This window comes from Lissotriton helveticus, chromosome 3_1, assembly GCF_964261635.1.
Source record: "Lissotriton helveticus chromosome 3_1, aLisHel1.1, whole genome shotgun sequence".
Classification (NCBI taxonomy): Eukaryota; Metazoa; Chordata; class Amphibia; order Caudata; family Salamandridae; genus Lissotriton; species Lissotriton helveticus.
Genome location: NC_136061.1, coordinates 932,985,066 through 933,009,666, shown reverse-complemented (window position 1 = coordinate 933,009,666; position 24,601 = coordinate 932,985,066). Strand labels below are relative to the sequence as shown.

General features: G+C 46.4%; 1 protein-coding gene across 3 annotated transcripts in view; it reads left to right on the top strand.

The window, feature by feature from the left end:
- Window positions 1-24,601, top strand: part of B4GALNT4 (beta-1,4-N-acetyl-galactosaminyltransferase 4) — a 923,999-nt gene that overhangs the window by 350,902 nt on the left and 548,496 nt on the right. Inside the window, exon 1 of one of the 3 annotated variants that reach the window (XM_078681275.1) lies at window positions 16,364-16,480. The exons of the other annotated variants lie outside the window; for them this stretch is intronic. The gene's annotated coding sequence lies outside the window, so the exon portion shown is untranslated. Of the gene's footprint in view, window positions 1-16,363; window positions 16,481-24,601 lie in introns of those variants that run through there. 3 annotated transcript variants of the gene reach the window in all.

Below are 24,601 nucleotides of genomic sequence, written 5' to 3'. Positions count from 1 at the left end.
AGCGATCGCTGCACTACGTGGGGACTCATGTGCCTCTACCCAGTCCTCCTTGTCGAGGGGGCCCAGGTCCAGCTGCCAGGCCTCCTGTGTTTGGTATAATGTATTGGGGGCATTGTTTACAAGTGTACAATAGATCTTAGTTAATTTGTGATCCCCCAAGTCTCCCATAAAAACCTTTGCCTCAATGGGGTTGAATTCAGGTATGACATCTTGTTGCACCAGATGCGGTGAGAGGGCATGTCGTAATTGGAGGTACCAGTAAAATTGTGGGTGGGGCATTGTCCGCCTATCTTTATGACGCACATGCCTTAGCACCTCTCTGGGGTGTTGCAGGAATGCCCACCTACCAGAGCCATGCACGAACATGAGTAATGGTTTCTGTACATGCTTTTGTTACGTGTAGAAAAGGGGTCCCTACTAAAGAAAAGATAAAGGTGTTGTCATAAAAAGCGCAATTGAAGTTAAGCAGCTAATTCCTGCGTATCATATTGAATGCTAAGCACATAAGCAATGTGTTAGTTTCAAATTTTCAACTTGAACAAATGTCTGATTTGAATTGGGCCCGAGAGTGGAGTCTTCTTCTCAAGAAGATTGTTGCTTCACTCGATGGACATCTGTTTTTTGTGATTATGGGATATTGCTAACTAGATGTAAGTTATATTCGTTATGCTTCTTGTAAAAAGTATTTGCGCCAGTGTAAACCTTACTGAAAACAAAGTGACTCCTGTATCCTTAGAACGGGCTTTAATGTTGATGCTGCTTTTGTGAGATCGGTGTTGGAAATGGGATCTAGGATTTTCATTAGATCCACACTATCGAGCCCTCTGTCAAGCTTGAAATATAAGAGCCTTTCTAGTTGGGCCTCATTGCATCTTCCGATTTGCCAATCATGGACCGTATTACAAATGGTGCCTACTGTCCCTCTTTGGGCCACATCTCCCCTTTAAGTTTGCGCACTGGTGCATACAGGGACAGTGCGCCCTATTACAGAAAATGCCCTGCCCCCAGGGAAGATGCTAACTTGTAGCAAGCCATTCACTGCACCTGCCTGCAGGGTGAAGGATGATGGATCTTTGTCACCCCTTTGAAGTGTTGGCGTGTGCTGTCTGCGCTGTGAAAGATGATGTGGCAGCTTCAAGCCACTTCTCCTTTCATTAGTGCACTGCCCCCAGGGAAGGTGTGAGTTTACCGCTGACCTTTGTGGCAATGCATTGATTATAATAGGATACACTGTCCATGTTTGGCTCCAGGACACCTGTTTAAAGGTGCGCCTCACCATAGTGCACGCCTTTATATAATGCAGGCTCTGGCGGCATTTTTGCCTCTGTGCCTGCTTCTATAATACAACATGGCGGCAAAGCGTTTCCTTCTTCTGCATGAGGGTCATGCTTCCATGCAAAAAGAGGGAATGACGCTTTAGGATAGCGCAGGCCACAAGCATCTGCTTCCTGGAGGAAGCAAAAAATGGGCACATAGGTCTGCTGCCCCTGGAGCACTGTATATTTTATAGACCCAAAGAAATTATCCCAAAAGGTCGAGCTTTTTTTTGCGTGCGAGGTCTAAGGTTCATACATACGATTTGGAATTTCTCGAAGTTAATGCATGAATTTTAAACAAGTCAAGTTTGAAACGGTGAGCATGGATTGCCTCTCTGTTTCAAACTTGTTCTGCCTAAAGTTAATGTATTAACTTGGAAATATTCTGAGTTATGTTTGTACTTTGGGCACTTCCCATGTGAGAAAAGACACTCATCCCATCATGATACGGCCCCAGGTAGCTGGTTAATGATTACAAAATTGAAAAGTGAAGGTGAGCCTCTGATCAGAACAAAATAGGAGGTGCTAAATTGATCTTGTTTCATTTACTTTCAATATATAACTCTAATTGTGGTTAATTCAGACTTTTGGCTCTTTGGAGGACATAGATCAAAACCAGAATAGCGCCAACCAAATCCTTAGGTTATTTAAATCATATTAACACACTCCGAGTACAGTTCTGAATATAGCTTGTAGGAATTTATTATTATTTCTCCTTGCGCCGTAAACATCACAGAAAGGAAAGGAACAAAATTCCTCCTCTGGTTAACGTGCTGGCATCGTAAAGCCTCATGTTGTGCATCGTAAAGCCTCATGTTGTGCTGTGTCACCCTGCTATTCTTGGAGGAAGTAGTAGAAGAACCCACAGTCATGCCACTCTCTCCTGCAGCTCTGTATCCTGCCACTATACTCCCAAACCAGGATCCAAGCAGAGTTTGTGGGTTTGTTTGCAAATATTCATACAGAAGAGTAGCCCTTTTTCCTACAAAGGTTTTCAGATCTTGTGTTATTCCTACTTGATCTTACTCCCAGGGTTCTGGTTCCTTATTTTTGATGTTGATCACAGACCCTTGGTTCCCTCTTTTGGCCTCCGTTGGATGTTGCTCACAGGGCCGTGGTTTCATCTATTGAATGTTGTTCACAGACCATTGTTTCCACATCCTGCATGTTGGTCACAAACTCTTGATTTTCCCCTCTTGAAGTTCTCATTAGACCTTTGGTTTCTTGTACTAGACGTTGCTCATGGGCCATTGGTCCCCTATATTGGGTGCTGCTCACAGATCTCAGATTCTCATGATGTAACCACTCTGAGAGGGTTGGCTCATGGCCCTAGAGCCCGATACTCAAGCGATGTATCAACTTACATTGTCTGTGACAGTGAAGCCGGAAGTCTTTGTTACCAAGAAGGGCTATAGAAGACTTCCATAGAAGAGCGCCTCCTGCTGGTGCTAGGGACCTCACATTGCCGGGCTGATTGCATATATAAAGGTGCACCAATGCACATTTGTCTTGAGAGTCCTGCTTGTGATAATAGTAACCCGCATTTTCTGCTCCCAGTTTAGTGTCATTGAGGTCCTGAGAACGTGTCCTCTGAACGGGGACTAGGGCTGCCATCTTGAGTGAGACTGATCCTCTTAAGAAGACTAGAGCAACCAATGTCCATACACCCCATCACAATAATATTTATTTATTTATTTATTTATTTAGTGTATTTTGATATCGCGCACAGATACCCCAACGGGGTGTCCCGGCGCTCCTGTGTGATTACATGCTGTCTGAGATGTTTATTAAAGAGAAGATGATCAGCAGAACAAGTACGTTTTAAGGGCTCTCCGGAAAGGTTGTTCATCCTGAATCAACCGGATGGTATTTGGTAGCTTATTCCAGAGGGCCGAAGTCAACACTGGGAAAGTTTTCCCGCCTGAGCGAGTTTTCATAAATCTGGGAACAGTGAGGAGAATTTTTGAGGAGGAGCGAAGGGTCCTAATGTTGTTGTAAGGAATCAAGCAGGTGGAAAAATAAGCAGAGCCCTTGCCTCTCAAAGCCCGATGGGCCAATACCAGAGCCTTGAATTCTGCCCTTTTATGTATTGGCAGCCAATGAAGTTCACGACGGTGGGGAGAAATGTGCTCACGTAAAGGAATACCACCAACCAGTCGGACCGCAGCATTTTGGACTGTCTGAAGGCGATGACAAAGACCCACAGACAGACCAGTATACAGGCCATTAGCGTAGTCCAGGTGCGAAGTAATTAACGCCTGGACTACGATCTTCCTGGTGTTGCTGGGCAGAAAATGGATGAACTTTTTTACCATTCTAATCTTTGCGAGGCATGCTGCAGAGACTGTGTGAACTTGATGGTGGAGTGTGAGGTTGGAGTCCCATCTGACCCCTAAATTTTTTACAGAATCTTTGGGCAGAGGGGGGGCACTCAGATCGAGAGGCCACCAGATGTTGGGGTCAAGTGGAGTCGGCTGGTGGAAAAAGAGTACCTCCGTTTTTCCTGCATTTAGCCTTAGAAAATTGTTGTCCATCCACTGGGCAATTGTGCGGAGGCAGTTTTTTAGGGGATCAAAGGTTGTGGGGGTGATACTGTTAAATGAAAACAAGAGTTGGATATCATCGGCGTAAGAGGTGGCCTTTATACCAGTTTGGGCGATGATATCAAAAAGGGGTGAGAAATAAACATTAAATAAGAGGGGACTCAGCGAGGAGCCCTGAGGGACTCCCCACCGAAGCGGACAGCTTTCTGAGGTGAATGGGGGAGAGAACACTGCCTGGGTCCGGTTGGATAAAAAAGATGAAATCCATTTTAAGGTCGTACCCTGGATACCCTTAGATTGGAGGCGTTCTAGGAGGAGGGGGTGGGAGACGGTGTCCAATGCTGTTGACAAATCCAGCAGCACCAACACCGCTCTTGATCCCTCGTCCATCCTCCATCGCACTGCATCTGCCATCTCAATTAGTGCAGACTCAGTACTGTATCCTGGCCTAAAGCCGTGCTGAGAGTCATGGTAAGCACCTGATGTTTTTAGAAAACCCGCTAATTGTTGTTGAGCGAGTCTTTCGAGCACTTTAGCGGGGGCTGGTAACAAAGAAATAGGCCTGTAGTTGGAGGGTTCATTTGGGTCGGCGTTAGCTTTCTTAATTATGGGGACTAGTCGCGCATGCTTCCAGGAGTCTGGGAATACTCCCCTCTGTAAAGAGTCATTCCAGATCCCATTCAGGCTGTGGTTAAGAATGGGGGCTAAGGACTTATAGTGCTTAGCAGGCCATGGGTCAAGAGGAGAGCCGGATTTGCTTTTAAGAAGTTCAGTAAGAGATTGTTCCATGGTAATCTCTGCAAAGTCGGAGAACGAACACGCAGGGCCAGGAATAGGGGGGTTGAAGGGACTATTGTTTACGTGAATATTACTAGGAAAGGAGTCGTAAATAGTGGCTATTTTATTTTCAAAAAAATCAGAAAGACTATCACAAAGAGTCTGTGATACCACTGGAGGGCGTTTTAAAGCTAAGGGGTCCGTGAAAGATCTGACTGTGTCAAATATTTCCCTAGATGAGCCTTGTGAACGGTTGATTTTTTCTTCAAGAAAAATTCTTTTATGTTCGATGATCTTCTTCCTATAGTTTTTTAAGGCAGACTTATACAGAGATTTGCGATAAGGTGAGAAGGTGAATAGGAGTGTGAGCCATTGTTTACAGCTGTACATTGTAAGAACGAACGAAAGAAAGACACATGACCAGATCAAGTTAAAGACAAAAGAGTGGTTTTAAATCGTATGGGCATTTAAGCATGGTTCTATGTTGGAGCACCACTCCTTTCCTTGAAGAATGCCTTTTTCGGTGTTCAACGCTTCCCAGTGACGCTGTGTTCAGCAGGCTCTGGAGAAAGCTAAGTGAAAACGCAGGCTGTATTATTAGAAAACATGAGCCTTGTCTGCTGGGCCTGGAGTCAGAGGCCAGCTCATAGCCCGGTGGGGATTGATTCTGCTGCATCTGGTGGGCTGCAGAGCCGGTCGAGCTCGCTTCACAAGTCCGACGGCTCTCTCGGGAGGGCCCCTGAAAGAGAGGATGCTGCATGGCTGTGGGTTCGACGCACTAACACTTGCCCCAATATTTTACGCATGAATTGCAGATTTCAACAGCAAAACATATTTCTAGCGCAAACGCATCAAACATTGCATATAGAACTGAACAATGTATTTGTTACTTTGAAAAAATGACCTTTCCCCACTTTGTTGAGTTATTAGTACATGGCAAAGTGAGAAATATGCAGGATGCTATTAATAGTCTCGATGGCCCGAATATGTTTTACTACCGTAGAACAAAAAAAAAAATTAAATAGGTTTACAATCGAATTATTCCTTCTTTGTCATGAAAACATGTTTTTCAAGTTTATGCCCTGTCCTCTGTACGTAAGAGTTTCCAAAGCAGCAGCCACTTTAATAGGTTTAATAGGACACTCGACAGAGTCCAAACCATTTTGCATTTCTTTATACAATATGATGACTTTTTGACAGAGTATGTGACTGCTAGATTGTAAATGTTTTCACAAATAAGTTTACTATTTATTTTAAAGAGGACAAGGTGGTTTCCGGGATCCAGCTGATATTCCCATATCACCACGTACTGTCACAATGGTAGCTGGTGCCGTACACCATTTGAATAACAGGACAGTATTGATAAATATTATTCTTATGCTTTCATGCAAGGCAAAATTATTAACTGGTGACAAATAACATTTTGAATATGATATGTTGAATGAGTACCGTTAAGGTCGGAATCAAACAATTCTTTTCAATAAATAGCGCCAAGAGGCCCCTCAGGGTGTGCATAACCTTTACAAATATGACTCTTATGTTCTAGTTTTCACTGTTAGTTCGCCGTTTGCGTCCCAAAGCACTGCGGTTCAGTTTGTACCATCACCTCTATGCGTGCTGAAATGACACATGGGCTACGTGATATCACAGAATGGAATGCATACTTTTCATCATTTAATATGCTACATGGGTTTTTCTTGCCGTCTAATTGCGGTGGGCCTGTGTATAAGCAATAATGAAGACCCCCAAGTTCCCTCTTTCTAGACTCGCTAGCACTAAGAGGGCCATACCTTATCACACATTCTGTGAGTGTGGGAGGCGGTGAGGGGTGGCAGCGGAAAGAGGGTGTCTTGCAGATTCTGTGCTGCACGTCCAGGAAACACTGTTTTCATCGTTCATTTGCACAAGCACTAGCAAGCAAGCAGTAACAGACACAGCCCCCTTCTAGGTAACTATCTTCTATAACTAAGAAAAACATAAAACGGAGGAGCTTGGCGGGCATCCATGATGGCCGCGTGAGCACAGCGCTCTCCGGACCCCCGCCACTCCCGGCATGATATCCTGACTATATTCTGATTAATTACGAGGACTCTTGTAGAGGAACCTGGGCTGATCCTAATGCTGTTTTTGGATTGCGAATTGGACCAGGGGCACGGACGCTACGTCGACTCAAACTTTCGGGGCCCGCCCGGGTGGTGCGCCCGGGCCTTGGTGAGGCTCTGTTGCCGTGTCTGAGTTGAACAACAGCGGCAGGGAGACTCGACTTGTGGGTCCCCCTCTTAACTTTCGGTTTCGATTCTGCTTCAGACTGCGTCTTCCAGTGGAGGTGTCTGGCCGGTTCTGAGTCCAGTGGCGCGAGGTGGCAGTTGCACCTTTTGCCTGCTTTGTGCCCTTCCGGGCCGGTTCACACCTCGATGTGCCCTCGTTGTTGACTTTTGGCTCCGACGCCCTGTCCTCCTGTGGCCATTTTCACCCGGTCGCGCGGGTCCCTCGGGGACGTGGTCTCCACCATGACTGGCAGAGGGGACCAGGAGAGGCGAAAGACAAAGACGCCCCTTCGCGGGGGCCCGGTCCAGTCTAACGTCATGGACCGGTACACGCAATCGAAAGGGTCCCCTGGAGCCGCCTTGCCTGGCCCGAGTGCGGTTGTACACCCTTCGGAGGCTACTGCGGAGCCGTCCCTGCAGGACATCATGGGCGCCATTTCTGGCATGAGGGAAACCATCGGCCAACAATATGAAGCTCTGGCCCACAAAATTGATACTGTGGCTATTGATGTGAACTTGATTCGGGCCGACTTATCTAAAACCAATGAGAAGGTGAAGTCCTTGGACCTCAAGTCATCTAGTCTCACGGCCGACGTCTCGGAGATACAGACGGAGATCGGCAACCTCAGAAAGGTGAATGATTTCATGACTCAGCGCTTGGAGGATTTTGAAAACAGAGCACGGCGCTGTAATGTGCGTGTGGTTGGTGTTCCGGAAAATCCTGAACCGCATTCTGTTGATCTCCTGGTTGAGGACTTGATACAAAACTACCTTTCTCCATCTGGCTTGAGCAAATTCTTTGCGGTGGAGCGGGCCCATCGAGTTCCGGGTGGCCAGGGCAAGCCGGGCGCCCCGCCGAGGCCCATTGTTGCAAAACTCTTTCACTATAGGGACCGAGACGCTATCCTGCAGGCCTCGCGAGTTAAGGGCCCGGTGGCCTTCGAAAATGCCACGGTGAACTTTTACCCGGACTTCTCACAGCTTGTGCAGAGACAGCGTATGGGCTTCCGTGGAGTCAAGAAACGTCTTCGGGACTTGGGACTGCGTTACGCCATGCTTTTTCCTACCAGGCTGCGAGTTGAGTACAATGGACGAACCCTTTTTTTGATCGGCCTGATTCGGTAAATGACTGGCTGGACTCTCTGCCAGACCGGCCCAACTTGAATGAGCCCGCCGAGCACCCGGGTGGTGCCGAAGGTGGCGTAGAAAGTTGACTTTCTTGTTTGGTCCCCTGTCTCCGTACCATGTGATTTCTTCCTGGGTTCTATACTTGAGTGCCTCCATTTTCTGTGTTTTCTCTTCTTCTTTATTTCTGTCGGGGTGGCGGGTGGGACAGGGGCCTTTTCCTCCTCCGGGGTCTTTTTGTAGAACGGGGGTTTTCGGGCGACAGGCACACTGCATGTTGGGGTGGCTTTTTTGCTTACTGCAGGGGTGCAGGGTGGGGGGTGTTTTCTTGGATGTTGGGGGGTGGGTTGGTGGGGTGTTTGAGGTTTGTGTTTTGTTTTTTCAAGGCGACTCTATCTTGCTAATGGAATTTTCAATGTCATGCTCTTTGGGGGATGGTTCCTGCATCGCTTTGTGGGATGGGGGGTAGCGGGTTGAGGTTTATTTTGTGGAATGTCAATGGTCTGGGGGATCGTATAAAACGGGGGGTGGTGTTGCGATGCCTGCGACGTCTGTCTCCCGATATTGTTTTTCTGCAGGAGACGCATTTAGTGGGTAATACTTGTAAGGCCTTGAATAGGTGGGGCTATCGTCTTGTGGCGCACTCGGGGTTTACCACGGGTTCCAGGGGGGTGGGTATCCTTGTCCGGGCCTCCCTTCCCCTGGCGATAGATGAGGTGATCCTCGATGATAGGGGACGTTACGCCGTCCTCGTGGGACGATATGGGGGCCGGACCCTGTCTCTGTTCACCGTCTATGTGCCCCCCGGCCTGCAGACCTCTACCTTCTCCGATTTGGGCCGAGTGCTGTTGGGACTCCCTGATGGTGCTCTTTTCATGGCTGGTGACTTTAACTCTGTTCTCTCCGGTCTGAGTGATCGTTACCCCCCGAGGGATACTCCTTCGGCCCAATTGTGGCTGAGTGGCTTTTTGGATACTTTTGGTTTGGTGGACTGTTGGAGACTTATGCACCCCGCTCAGCTTCAATATACTTTCCATTCTGGGGCCCATGGGAGTCTGTCTAGACTGGATTACTTCCTCATGCCAGCGGCACAGTCTTCGGCTGTTCGGGAGATTAGACACCTTCCCCGGGGCATCTCAGACCATTCTCCGCTCTGGCTTTGCTTTGATGTTGGGGTGGAGGCGGCGGGTCGGGTGGCTCCTATCAACCCTTGGTACCTGACCTCCCCTGGGACCCGTGGCCTATTGATTAAGTCCCTGGATAATTATTTTTTAGACAACGAGGGGTCTGTCTCCTCTGCGGTGTCCCTATGGGAGGCTTTTAAGACGGTGATTCGTGGGCAGGCCCTGTCTCTCATTGCTGAAACCAAGAAGGCGAGGAACCGGGAGGTGGTGGATCTTGAGATGGAAATACTTGAGATGGAGGCTGACTTGGAATCGACTGTTACTCATGACAAACTCCATGCCCTGGGTCTGAAGCAGTTTGCCTATAAGTCTTTGGTCACAGATGCGGCTAAAATGATGTTTAGAGAGCAACAGGGTCGGTTGTATGATGTTGGGGACAAAGCGGGTAAATTGCTTGCCTGGTTGGATAAGAAGGAGAGGGCGAATCGAGTAGTGCCTGTGATCCAGACTTTGAATGGTGTGAGAGTGACGGACCCAGTTGAAATAGTGGAATGTTTTGCGGACTATTTTCGTTCGGTTTACTCCCCAGTGACGGACCGTGATGCAGACGACTCTCGCCTCTTGCTGCGCGACATAGCTTTGCCCTGCCTCTCTGATTTGTAACGGGTCTCTATGGAGGCCCCGTTCTCTACAGACGAAATAGCGACTGCGATTCGCTCTCTCCGTTCGGGCAAGGCTTTGGGCCCGAACGGATTGCCAATTGAGTTGTACAAACTGCTTCCTGATAAGATTGCACCCTATCTTCGGACCATGTTTTCAGAGTCCCTTGAGCGGGGTGTTCTCCCTTATGACCAGCGCCTGGCTACGATCGTCGTAATTCCTAAAGATGGTAAGCCCCGGGATCTTTGTTCGTCCTATAGGCCCATCTCCCTGTTAAATGTTGAGCCCAAGGTTCTGGCCAAGCTCCTGGCTACCCGCCTCCTAACGGTCATTAGTGACTTGATTCATCCGGACCAATCCGGATTTATCCCGCACCGTAACACAGCTCTTAATCTGCGTCGCCTCCACGGAGCCATTGCGAGGGCGGGGCTTCTGACGGAGCCGGCCATTTTGGCTTCATTGGACGCCTCGATGGCCTTTGATACGATAGAGTGGCCCTACCTTTGGGCAGCTCTTGAGAAGTTTGGTTTTGGCCCGGGGTTTATCGGATGGGTGAAGCTGCTGTACACTAACCCCCTGGCGCAGGTTGTGGTTAACGGTCGAGTTTCGGCTCCCTTTTCTCTCGGTAGGGGGACCAGACAGGGGTGCCCCTTGTCTCCACTGCTTTTTGCTCTCGCGTTAGAGCCGCTGGCTGCGTGGCTTCGCTGGGAGCCTTCTCTCAAGGGTATACGTTGGTCCCCAGACTTTGAAGACCGTGTTTCGCTTTACGCGGACGACATTCTTCTTTACCTTACTTCCCCGCGTACATCTTTAAATGTCTTGTTCGACGTTCTCACCTCGTTTGGCAAAAACTCTGGTTTGATTATTAATTGGGCTAAATCCTGCGTCTATGTTATTTCGGGTGATCTGCCCCCGTTGCCAAATAGATTTCCTATCCAGGTTGTTCAATCTGGCTTCAAATATCTGGGGATTTTTATTACACGGGATTCATCGCTCCGGTTTGAACATAATCTCCTTCCCCCGCTTCTTAGACTGAGGTTGGACGTCGCTCGCTGGCGTAAATTACCTTTGTCGCCGCTGGGTAGAGCCGCCCTTTTCAAGATGATGTCCTTGCCGCGATTCCTTTACGCACTCCAGAATTCCTATGATGATATCCCCGCTACTTATTTCCGTGAGGTCGAGAGTCTACAAAGGCAACTGATTTGGGACGGGCGTCCACGCATTGCCCTGGCGAAGCTCACCATCCCTTGGTATGACGGGGCATGGCGCTTCCTGATATCAGGAGATATTATTGGGCTACCCAACTATCTGCCATTAACCACTCCATGTACTCCCCGGGTCGGGATCCAGCCTTTGAAATGGATAGACTCCAACTGCCGGGTGGGGATTTTAATAGAGCGCTTTACTCTAGGTCGGCTGGGCGCCATCTTACGGGACCAACCAGGATTGCGGTTAGTGTGTGGCGCGCGGCGAATGTGAGCCTGGGATGGGATGATCGAGTGACGCTGGCGACTCCGCTTTATGCCTCTGAACGTCTGGGTTGTCTCTGGACGTCAAAGGGATTTGACCGCTGGGACATGATTGGAATCTGTAGAGTGGGTGACGTATATACAAATGGAGCGGTGAAGTCTTTTGAGGCTCTTCGGACTGAATATGACTTGAGTGATAGGGAATTCTTTCGATATTTGCAGGTCCATCATGCCCTCGCTTCTGTTCTGGCTTCTGGTGCCGCCATCCCAGAGTCTTCCCCCCTCGAAGATCGTATCCTGGATGGCCATCTCCCCGATAGCACTATCTCCTTGATTTATAAGAAGCTGATTCACAATCGCTCTGACTTGCTTGTCCGACTCAGGGAGGCCTGGGTCGGCGACGGGCTGGAATTGGATGACGAGGATTGGCAGTCGACACTGTCTTCTCCGAAAGAGGTCGCCATCCCTGCCCGTCTCCGTTTGGTTCAGCTCAAGATCCTCCACCGGGTGTATGTTACGGGTCCTCGTTTGGTTGTGATGGGTTTTTCCCCGGATGGTTTATGCAAGCGCGGTTGTGGGATGAGTGCTACATTTCTTCATATTATCTGGGAGTGTCCGAGGGTGGCTGCCTATTGGTCTGAGGTGCTTGCGGTAATGGCTGATGTGACTGGCATTACTTTGGGGCCGGAGGCCCGGAGATGCCTGTTGAACGTGTGGGAACCTACCGATTATTCGGTTGCCCAGACCAGATGGGCGACCCTGGGATATATGGTTGCGAAGCGGGACATAGCGCAACTTTGGGGCTCGCACAGGCCCCCCACTGCTTCCGTGTGGGAAGAAAACATGGACTGGTCTATGTTCCGCGAAAAGACCGTTTACACAGCCAGGGGCAGACCTAGGGCATGGGCGAAGATCTGGAGTCAGTGGAACGCCTATCGTGGAGACATTTGTACTCCTCCATTGGTTGAGGCCCCCGATGTTACCTTCTCTCCCTAGGCCGGCGTTCCTGAAATTTCGTATACTGTCCTTTGGTTGCTTGCCCTCCCCGCTGCCCCCCCCACCTTGCCTTATCCTATTGAGTATGACTCCGTATTCTTGATTAGTGGGTTTCCCCTCCCCCTCCTGGGCTGACTCCGTTTAGTATGCATTCGCCTTTTTTGATGTTTGTTTTTTGGTATACATAAAAATGAAAAATGCCTTATTTTGTTTCATAGTGTGGGCGACATCTTGTATCCGATTTGTGCCGGACCGCCGGAGTGGCTACCATTGTCTTTCTCACATTGTGTCTTGATCTTAGCGGCCAGCCCGTGCGGTTGTAGGCCCATCTCTGTAAACCTGATTTTGTTGCTCAATAAGAGTTTTTAACCAAAAAAAAAAGCAAAACATAAAAATGATGGGTGAAATGCTTGAATTAATGTAACTCACTTGGGTTTGCTGTGGGCGACATTACAGTCCATCGTTTTTTTACTGAGCTTCTCTAAACTGTGGCCAACCTTATACACAATCAGCATTGGTCCCACTTTCAGGGTATGTCCCCTTTGAACGAGAACGAAAGCAACCCCAGACTGGGCTCATCCTAGTTTGTTCTCTGCTGTAATGCACATCTTGAGTCCTTTGGTAGAGGGAGCACATGATTCAACTTTGGGCAAACCATTCACGCTTCGGGTATCTCATTGGGGGGGGAACAAAAAAGTGAATAAATGATTGGTGGAAATCTTGATTTTTCTACTGGGTACTGTGCCGTAATGTACTGGAATGAGGCTCAAAGAAATTATATGGGGCTTCTACATATTTGAAGCATCACATATATCATTTTTTGCATCACATATAAAAGGACAGCAGCCCCCTTACCATTTAAATAAAGAAATCCGCTTTTTTTTGGTAGAAACATATATTTCCTCAGATTCTTTAATGTTAATACAAACGGAAGCCCAAGAACGTGAGAGCAATAGAGAGGAAGGAATATTGGAAATGGTGACATAAGCCCAGAAAATGGCCTGAACCCTCAATAGGTTTGCTCACTCGAAGGGCACATCCTAACACATTTAGGGGCTGTGATGCTTGCCCCCACCCTCGGTCCCCACCTATCTGAGAGTACGTGTGTGTGTACAGACACACACACCCACACACACTCACCCTCTCCCTCTCACTCACTCACTCCTGAAGGACCCACCTTTCATCCTCTTGAACCTTGTTTAGCTTTCTCTGTGATTGCTGACAGTACATTCACTGGGAAGATAGCAAACATGTTCCACTTACATACCACGTTTAGATTAGTCTTGAGGCTGATTTTGAGAAGACACTCAAGCTTCCACTGTTCCTTTATCACTTCTAGTAGTGCCTTCCCTCTGATAAGAAAGTTCTTGCTCACATCCAATAATAGTAGCTCTCATAATTTCTTGTCTGGAGACTTCATCTTTACTAGCATTCCATCACCTTTTTATGTCCACTGCCTTCAGCCCTTTGAGTGAAGATAAAAAACCCTTACTGATACCTTCTGGGCGTTCTCTCCTTGAATCTTAATCAAATGTCCTACCAATAGTTACACCACATGCAAAAGTGCTTTCTCTGACACTTCAGGATAATTCATAAAATACGTATTTGAGGAGGGGGTGATCTTGTTTGCATTCACTAATATTGTAAGGTCAGTTTGCAGGTTCAATATGTTCCAAGTGGTACACTGTCTAAATTCAGCAAAGCCTGTAGGGAGGACTAAATAGCAACACAACATTGCTTTAGGGAAGGTAGCTGAACCTCTGATTAGTTTTTCCCTTCTAGCTCGGATAGCCAGGCTCTTCAATGTATTGCTCAGATTGTCCTCCTCATTATAGCCCTCAGATCTTTATGCATGGAACTGGTAGATTTAAATAGAGCCTTCTCTCGTCGTGTTAAATTGGAACCTTCCTGGGATTCTTTCCAGGCTTCCCCTCTGTGTGCCTTGGATTTTCCCTGAACTTGGTCTTCATGATCACATTCATATGCCCTAAATTAGCATTTTTTACTTGCCTTTAAGTCCCTAGTATATGGTACAAAGTGTACGCAGGGCTAATAAGTTCAGTGTCACTTGTGGACTGCAGAACCCACTGTGCCATCCAGTCCAGTGACAATGCAAACATGATTGCTGCCCTACCATGCGTGGCCTAGCTGTTGCAGTTTTGAAACTGGAAATTCAACCTGTCAAATGTACCTCTTTTGACAGGTCAATACCTTCCTTTTAAATACAAGTCGCCCCTAAGTAGTCCTTGTTGTTCAGAAGCCAGGGTACATGGTATTTAAAAGTAGGACATGTAGGAATTTAATTTAAAATATGTGCTTACAGTTTAAAGGCCCTACAAGGCTATTTTCACAGTGGCAACACTCGCTGTTCAATAAGAATGCACTAGGTTACATTATTATATTTAACAATGCTAGTTTCTTACTGATTGGTGGAACACCCAAATTTGATACGGGTTGGAATAATGGCTAGCCTATTGTGAATGAATGTGTGCTACGAATTATTATTATATGACCCTGCACTGCAATGTTAATTGTTATTTTATTAATTTCCCTTTTTCCTTTTTATTTGTTTCAGTATACTATCATTATTTTGCTCATTGTAAGCTCAACTATATGTTGTTCTATGGACACATTAATAGCACTGTGCGTATTGTGGCTGATGTCTCCTATTTCGGAAAGTTTCAATAAAAACAAATAAAAAAACAATTCTAGTTTCTGTTTGGAGCAGCAAGAAACATTTCAAAGACTGTTTTTAATAGCAATTCAATATCCAATTTAACTGTAAAATTGTTTTTTGTTTTTTATATAATTATTAAGGAAAAGGTAATTTTATGAAGTTAACGTTTCCCTGCCTAAAGCCTCTGGAGGCTCATTTGCATGAGCTCCAGTGGTTAACTGGCAGCTGAATAGTCTTGTTTATTAGGTGTGAAGTGGCTCCCAAGACAGGGACAAAAGGCCTTAGGTGTGGGTGAAGTATTGTGCTCCTTCACAGTATGGCCTGTGGGTTAGGCCTAGGAACTTTATTGACTTCAAATATTCCTACCATTTCACAGGCAGATGTAGCAAATACTCCCCACTTCTTTTGTTCCTCCCGGCACTATACCTGTCTGGGGATGGGGAAAGACTTGTAGCATGGGTAACAAAGGGAATTCCACTGCAGGATAAACACAGGACAGCTTGGGTGGAGACAAGCTCGCCCAAATATAGAAGAACAAATGGGATAGAGAGTAATCTATACAATAAAGAGTAGGTGTACTACACTTTTGGCTCTGTTTCTTCTTCTGTCATTAAAATAAAAGACATGATAGCAACAATTTGTTTGCAATAACATTTTTATTAAGGTTTCAGAAATGTACATATTCAAGCAACAATGTGTTTTAAACTCTTAGAGCACTGAGCAGAGCGATAGTCATCGGTGTATGATATCGGTGGGACAACATCTTACGTAATATACACTTCCTTAGACAGGTACTATTTTGATAGAGTTCTAAGACGTACTAGTGAGGCCTGTATATGTGGCTTTTTTTGCTGCATGCAAGAGAGTTTTTGGTGACTTCCACTGATAACAGGCAGCTTTTTGTGACTTGAAGACATTCAGTTTTGAGACTAGGATTCCAACTAAGTTGTTTCTTGCTCTTGTCAGTTCAGTGTAAACAGAGGTCGATGCATACCCCCTTTGAAGTCCTTGCCTAGGTTGTGCCTTGAATCCGAACAGATTTTCCTAACTGTACCAAATAGTCCTTCACAATAGGCATTGCTATGCAGTAATAGTAAAAGAAACTTTGCCAGTTTTGCAAGGCTTAGAAATAAAGGTAGCTTAGTTACACAATTGTTTAATATGAATAGACTCTCCCAAACCTAATCAATTGTTTCACATTTTGGCATATCACTGTCTGCCATGCACTGATATTGCCGAAATTGTTGATGAAGACTTTCTAACTTATGCTTCAATCACATCTGGAAATAGAGATACTAGAATTTCAATTTGTTGTAATGTAGCTTGTAGTCTGGTGTCAGGGTTCAAGAATGTGAGAGACATGAGGTCATCCTTTAATGCAGGTATTGACTTTATCATATATTTTACAGCATTTTTGTGAAAATACTTTGCTTCATTCAAAAATGTGTTGTGTGCTGCTGAACCCAGAAGATCCTCTTTCCTGGCCTCCTGTTTGGTCATGAGGACAATGTACATTTCATTTAGTGGTAAGTGATTGTCTGGATTTTCAATGTCAATTAGTAGCAAATCTGAAGCTGTAGCCATAACTTGAAATTTTATAAAGTTGGCCTTTAAATTTTGGAAAAGATGCATTGCTGAAGAGTGGAGAAAATGTATCATTCAAGCTTTAATTTGAAGTATTGTATTGAAATAATCAAAAGTAGGAAGCACAGCCTGAACAAACCTGAAATAAAGTTTTGCCATTGGGTTCTTGATCAGCTATATAAGTCGCAGTTCTCGATCCCCAAAAGTTCTCTTTTTCTTGTCTTCAGAACCCTCATCAAAGTTTGAAAGAAAGAAAGACTTTAGTGAGTCCCATTGCTTTAGCGTTCTCTCTGCAGACTTTCCCAAGCTTAGCCACCTAGTACGGACATGTTTAATCACATTCCTGACTTCTGTCTCAGTAAAATGCATATTCTCTCCGAGTACAACTATTCGCCTCACACTTTTTTCAAAGTGGTAATATTTGTCTAGGAGCATATCATCAACTTTGACAGACAGTTCTTTGGAAGCCTTTTGTGCACTCAAATGACATAAATGACAAGGACAACCAACATCATACCCATTGTTTCTCAACCTTTTGTTCACTCCTAATGTTACTGAGTAGACTTTTGTGCTTACCGTTCATGCAACTAGTTTTATCAGAGGAATATATTGCACAATTTTTCCAACTAAGATTTTTTTCTCTGAGAACGGGGATGCATGTGTCAAACAAGGTCTGGGCATCTCCTGCAACAATAGAAGGCATATCAAGCAATGAAGTGACTGTGCCCTGTATTTGGATCTTCATGGCGTGCTAATATAGGAAGATATTTATAATTTCCATCATTACATCCATTAGTTGTTAGGCCAAACCACACTTTCTTCTCTAGAGCCTTTTTTACCTCATCAATACTGTATGGGGCAATAGCCCCATTAACTATATGACTGGCTTTTGTCCTTCCAGAGGAGAATTTTGCAGCTATTTTTGAATCGGGAAACATTAATTTTAATAGTGAACCGGCGAGATCAGAGACTGCTAGGGGTATATTATGTTCTATTAGGAAGCCAATAAACAAAACTTCTGCTTTTATCTTCTTTTCATCAATAACCTCTGCTGCATGGCTTCCAACCCAATCGGTCATTTTTCTAGTCCGAGTCTGTGACAGTTGACAATTTTTGTGTTTGTGTGTATTTACATGCTTTAATGCATCATTCCTGCCACCATGGGTAATGCTGAAATCTGACGCACAAATTTCACAAAATGCACTGCCTAGCCCATTTCTAGATTTCAAACCGAATGGAAATTCTTTTTGCCATGTCTCTTTGAATGTACAATCGTACTTCTTTTTTTTTTTCCCTTGGAGGTGTGTGATCTGGTCGCTTCCAACTCATGCTCAAACACTATTCCTGTACTATCCAATCAAAATAAAGTGGATAAAAAAAGCCTGACCTGAACAGGGGCTGATGGTCTCACTTGTATTAAAGCAGTGACTTGTTGTACCTGCAGGCTTGTACTAGCTGTAGTCTGGCAACTATTACAAGTTCAACCTGCATAAAATCAATACCAATAAGAGATTACCTACTATATCAAATCACTACATACCTATGTTACCCAGGTTATCCATGTAAAGGGAAAGGATAGCAATATGCAGTATAATCTTGTGTGAAACCCCTCCTATGCAACGCCTTTATTTAACAAGCATCTTGAGTATGTTATCAGTCTGTCTCCTCTTCAAATTCCAGTTCCTAATAATGAAAGCAAATTACTTTGTATTGCATGTACAACATTTACCACAGAATAAGTGTAATGTATTAAAAATGAGGCTGCTCTATCAAGAGAAGTGCTAAAATACAGGAGGCCAAATTTGCCAACACTTTGCATCAGCTTTGCCTCACAAAAGTGATACAAACCAGCGTCGAGTGCTCTGTGGCTGAGTTGGAGACCAGTAACCCTCTTGGGGGCTGCAGGAACTGAAACCCTGTGCACCGTGTCAACTTGCAGTTGCAAAGGCATGTTAGCGTTCTTCCTCCAAGTTCATCAGGTTCAGAGTAGCCCCAAACGCAGGCACCTCCAGTGACCAGAAATCCTCGTCCACATCACAATGCTTACACTGTGACCTGCATCTTTTGATGAGCTGCTCGAGGTTCTCTTGCGACTTCAGTGCCTCCGGCCTGCGGGTCTTGTTGAGGGGCAACTGTAACTTCTTTGGGCTCTCCTGGTTGCTCCAGGCCTTCCCTGACTCCCCTGCTTGTGGCGAGTCCCCTGGACCTTGCTGGTCTCGACACTGTACATTCATCGATCTTCATGTCCCTCGCAGCTGCCAAGGCTTGTTGGTGCTCCAGGCGGACCCAACCCCTCAGCTTCCGGCATCCGAAGAGGTACAGCTTGTGCATGGTTTCTGGTCGTCATCAGCATCACTTGGTTCTCAAAGCTGTAGAATCTAGGTCACTGTCGACTTTCCTACAACGTACAACATCGGAGGGCATTCGTCTTCCAAGACTCCGGGTCACCCTTGAGTGACATAGACTCTGTCCCCCCTGCTTGTAGGTTCTTCAACTCCAGAATCCACCTTTTGACACTTTCTCCTCTTCCAGCAGCGGCACTTTCCTGAAGTCCTCCATTGTGTCCGACTGCAGTTTCCAACACTACTTCACCCCTATGCACCAGCATCCCTGGCGTGGGCAACATGGGTACTATGGTATCCACGGTGGGGTGGCTTTCCAACCTTTTGTCTTCCAAGGGGTTACTTCAAGGTCCACTGGGAAGGGTCCTTTTTCTTTAAAACTACAACTGCGACTTACACATTGAATTGTATGGAGACCATGGTTGTGTTCGCACACTGCACTCGCTTTCCGTGGGATTCCGATCTACTTACCTTGGGTGGTTCCTTGGGACCCCAGCAATTCTATGTCCTCATGACTGTGTGTCCACTCGAGTCGTGATTCTTATACCACTTTCCTAATATATGGTTTGGTCCCGCCCTGGGGCCCACTGTTGTATTCTGTGCTACTTACATAATTTCTTCGCTAAGTGCTGTGTGCATTGTATTTATTTCAGGGTAGGAGATATCTGGTGTATTAGAGAGTACTGTATTATAAATACATATTTTAATAAGTACATTGTGTGGTTCTTTTTATCCAATCTATACCTATAAGATTGCATACTGGTTAAACAAGCTGCTTTACACTCCTTCTGGACTAAGCCTTAAGGCTGCTCTCCACAGCTACCACTTAGATTTTTAACGTTCTCTAAGACCTCTAAAACCACTGTATGGGGTTGTCTGGACTGATGCAAGGTGCCCACTTACACAAGTGGACATCATATACCAGGCCAGCCTCTCACAAGAAGTTTGGGTGAATTAAAGTATTTGTCCAAGATCACAATTTAAGCGGACAAGCCATGTACACATCCGGCACTAAACAGGTATCTGTTTGTCTTTACTTATATTAATGCTTTGTTTTTACCTTGTTGTTCATTTTTCATATAGCAGAACCGACCTGAAGGTACTGGGGTGCTTTACATGAGCACCAATTACATTGTACAATGTGACCACTCATTGTTTATAGGGAGATTAAGTTATTTACCCAGAATCACCGGATGATGAGCCAACTCCAGGACTTGAAACTGGTTTCCCAGTTCTAAGTCTGCAACTCTGTCCCTAATACCACATCTTGAGTATAGGGAAAATCAGTATTTCATTGTTGGCGCTAACAAAAACAGAGTTTTAGACTCTGTTTTTAGGTGCACTAATAATATGTAAAACTGCCAAAAATATCGATTCCTGTCACATGCTCCTATCTCCCTCTCCAAGAATTAAGGACAAAGTATTAAGCTTTGGTGTCTGAGGTAATTCTTGAAGAGGTAGATTAAAGTGTGTGTGAATGAAGACTGGCATCAACATTTTTATGTTGGTAGCTTTACAAGAGTTCAAGCAAAACCAGAGTTTACAACACATTTTTTCTACCAAGGCTATTTGTCGGTTTCACTATATTGTTTTTTCCTTACCTTTCTTTAACCTGTGTCAGGAGCCCGCTATAGCAGGCAGAGGGAACTTGACAATATTATTGTGCACAGGCCTGCAGGAACAGGTTAACAGCAGTGCAGGACTTTAAGCCTCACTCTCAGCCTCAGGAGAGATGCCTGCAGTGCTGAAGCCTGCCCAGAAATACTATTACTCAGGGCGTAGGACTCAGAGGCAGGAAAATCCATTTGTTTCCAGAGTTCTGAACCCTGGGCCTGCCCAAGCTCACATCTAAACCAATTGCTTTTGGGCTGTCTCAGGCAATAATATATTCACAACAACGAGAGGTGGGGAGAAAAGCAAAGGCTGGAGAGCCAACGTAATTTTGAACTCTGAGTTTAGCTCAACTTTAAGTTATTTTAAGCAGCCGAAGGAGGTTGTTCTCTAATTCGTGCTGCATCATGAGGAGACTGGTTTCTGGATACTTGAATCGGGAGGCGAGAGACTAGCCTTCAAATTGGTAGTCTTCCGCCTAAATCGTGAGGGTTGGTATGTCTGGGCTAGTTGGAAACACAACTCCCACTTTTGTCACAGGGGGCTGAAATTGCAGCTATGCTGCAAAAATGGCCCCCTAGGGGTCCAAAACCAGACTCCCATGGTGGCTGCCCACCCGAGAAACACCTAGTGCATGCTACCGCCAGTCCGGCCCTGATAACAATCATCCATTCTTCTAAAGCACTGGGCCGAATGAGAGCTTAAGTGAGCTATTACCCAAAGTCACATGATGCTGAGCTGAGCTGCCACCGGGCATCGAACTGTGATCCTTGTGCTCTAGAGTCAGCCGCTATTCTGCTATCAAGCACCCATCCTTCCCTTTGTGTCACTTCTCATCTCATTGTTAACAAAGCCAGTGGTTCCCAGAACATTCTTGTTCTTTCAGAGATCCAAGAGACCAAAAGCAGTCACAAGGAGTTGCAGTAATCTATCATCACACCCTGGGAAACTGGGTGCCGTGAGTATCTATTTCATGGTGCATTGCCAGGCCTCCCATAATCAGGAGACCTACGTGCCCTGCATTATCCATGTTCGTATTTACTTTAACATGACTGATGGAAGCCTGGTGGGGCAAGCATAGACATCGCTGCTATTTCCCCATCTGCTCAGAATTGCTGCATCGCAAGCCTTCTTGTTTGTCCAGACCCAGTTACCCCGTTCAACATTTTAACCTGTCAAACTGAAAAGAATTTTAAGGCTGTAGTCCTCTGTCCTTCTGAATCCTAGGAAAAAAACAACAAATTGAGGATATAAAAACACGTCCTGTTTGTGACCCCAAAATGTATGCCTTCTCCCGCCTCTGGGTTACCCTGGTCATTCAGAAGAAGTTGCATTGTAGTCAGCAGTCCATGACTCATAGCCCATCAGTTTTGGTCCGCTAATTCTCTTGCCTGTCTTCCCGTCTTGACAGTTCCTCTCCTTGTGATGGTTATGGGAGTCTTGGCCCGGTTATGCCCCCCAGCTATTCTCAGACTTTTGGCGAAGTGCAATACCAAGATTTGACATCTGACAGAATCCTTTATTTTGCTGAGAACAGCATCATATATTGGAAGTTAATTTTCTGCAGTTATGCGTTTGTTGTATCAAAGGATCATCGTTTCACCTGCGTGTTGTCCGGGAGCAACATGACTGTGCTATTATCAAGGTGTAGTGGGCCATTTAGATGGCGTTGTGATCCCTTTAAATATTGACGAGCCTGGCCCTTTCTGTGGGTCTTGGGGCTCCTGTTATTCTGTGTGCCCTTTCACAAAGTAGTCAGAAAGGTCATGAGTGCGTATCACTGTCTTGACAAATTTCTCACGGACGTTTTCAGGTTCTTCCTTCACTCTTTTCTGCGATGCGAACCATGCGGATGTTATTTTCCCTCAACCTTCCCTCTGCATCCTCCATTCTGGCGCTGGGTGGTCTCCTGCAAGTGACAAACTCCCTGCTTCGGAGCAGTGATGGACTCCGTGTGATTTGCAACACACTGTTCCACCGTGGCCACTATGGTCGATAATGTCTGATACAGACTTCTAGGCGCAGATGCCTTCCCTTTGAATTTCTCATGGCGTCAGACTGGATCTGGAAGATTTTTCGTGAGCAGTACACTTGTGCACCAGTACGTGGCCTCACTCGACTCCACGCGTCGAGTGCACCGGAAGTGATGTCTGCGTCACATCTTTAGGCGACACCTTGGCGCGCTGACGTCAGTTCTTTTCTTCCGGTGCCAGCCAGCATTGATCCTAGGGAAGATCTACTCCTCTATCAGTTTTTAACAGGATTTTTGCATCATTTTGTCAACCCTTTTTCAGGTTTTTTCCTCCTGGTGTGTTGAAGAAGACCTGTTTTAAACGCTGTGGTGTCTGTCACTGCACCATGTTGGTGACGCACCCGGAACTAATGTGTTTGTGGTGTCTGGAGCGTGGCCACAATTCTAAGTCATGTTCCGACTGCTGGACCATGGCACCAAAGGGTTTGAGGCAGCGGTCTCTGATGCTGCTAGCGGCCTGGCCTGCAACTCTGAGAAAGTCATAGTCCCACACAAGAGAAAGTTCTTGGGACGTTAGGAGCCTAAAGTCTTCTTCGTCTTGCTAAAATCTTTGGGCACTCTGGTAAGAGGAAAAAAACCCACAAGAATTCTCCTTATTCGTTAGCCGAAGAGACATCCACATTAGAGTTTAATTTCTCAAACCTGCACCTAGGCTGACTGGATCTGTGCCTCCCCTGTTTTCCGTGAGCTAGAGCGATCCTCGCTTAAATAAAAAAGTTCTATGAGTCATGCGTCTCATTTTTGAGCTGCCATACCCCTCCGCGAGGTTGGAAGGGGGCTCCTCTGGTTCTGCGCTGGAGGCTCTGGCCCGGCTCCGATGGGGCCCCCATGGATTCAGTCATGGATCTGGACAGGCACCGGTTGTGCGCCTCAGATTCCGATGATCCTGGTACCTACTGGCAGCGTCCGCTCCACTGTAATCTCCTAATCCGAGCTGAAGCTGCAACAACTGACACCGATCCAGACAGGACGCCGCGTCCTTGGTCAGAGCTTGCGCCCAATTCCAGAGGGCTAGGCCTCAGGGAAGAATGGGATGGGGTCGCTGAGCCCTTCAGAATACCAGCTTTATGATCAGGATATTGTCTAGTATTAGGAACTGGGTGATGCCAGCAATCTGAATACATCTCCAAATATTGTGCTGCTTTCTCCCCCCTTTCGTTGCTACAGAGGAGGGAGCTACATATGCAATGATGATGCAGAGGGCGGCTGAGGTCCTTCACCTTCAGTTGCCCTCGGTGGTAGTCAAGATCACCATCTTCAAGGAGGTGCTGCAACCAGGAGTCTCCTAAAACCAGTACTCCTGATCAATGAAGCCCTCACTGACGTCCTTCTGGGGACCTTGCCCAAACCCAGCACGGGCTCTTGTGAATAGGATGATTGCCCGCTGCCACTGTTCCAGGGGACCCATATTTCCTCACCAAACAGCCTACTTCCGAGAGCTTGGTGGGCCAAGCCTCCACTTCCCATGGCGCGCTCCCTACTGCTCCCATGGACAAGGAATCCAAAAGGCTGGACAGCTTGGGAAAGAAAATGTTTTCTTCCGCTAGCCTTGCATTGAGGTTGGTGAACATCGCATACTAATTGGGCCACTACTCCCACATGCCATGGGGAATTACTGCGCAAGAGCTGCTCCCGGTCCGGAAAAGGCCCAGGCCACTCTCTCCCAAGCAGTTCCAGACTGGAGAAAAGCAGCAAAGTTCACTTTACGCTGTGGCTTGGACACGACGGACTCGCTGGGCAGTTTGGTTTTGTTAACGGTGGCCCTCAGACACCACACATGACTGAGAACATCTGTTTTTTTTGGGGACTTCCTGGCTTCCCTCATGGTAATGCCCTTCAATGGCACCCGTCTCTTCGAAGACGAGGCAGACTCGACGCAGGAGCGCTTTAAGGACTCGAGAGCTATGGCCAAGTCATTGGGCTTCTCGGCTCACTCATGTTCCCTGCCTGCCTTTAGATCTTATACTGAGCCAACCCTATCCCGGCTACCTATCTGTGCAAACTTTCCAGCCTCTGCGTGGACAAGGGCGTGGTTCCTACCGACCTCTTGAGTTGGGTAGCCAGCGGTCTGGTCCAGC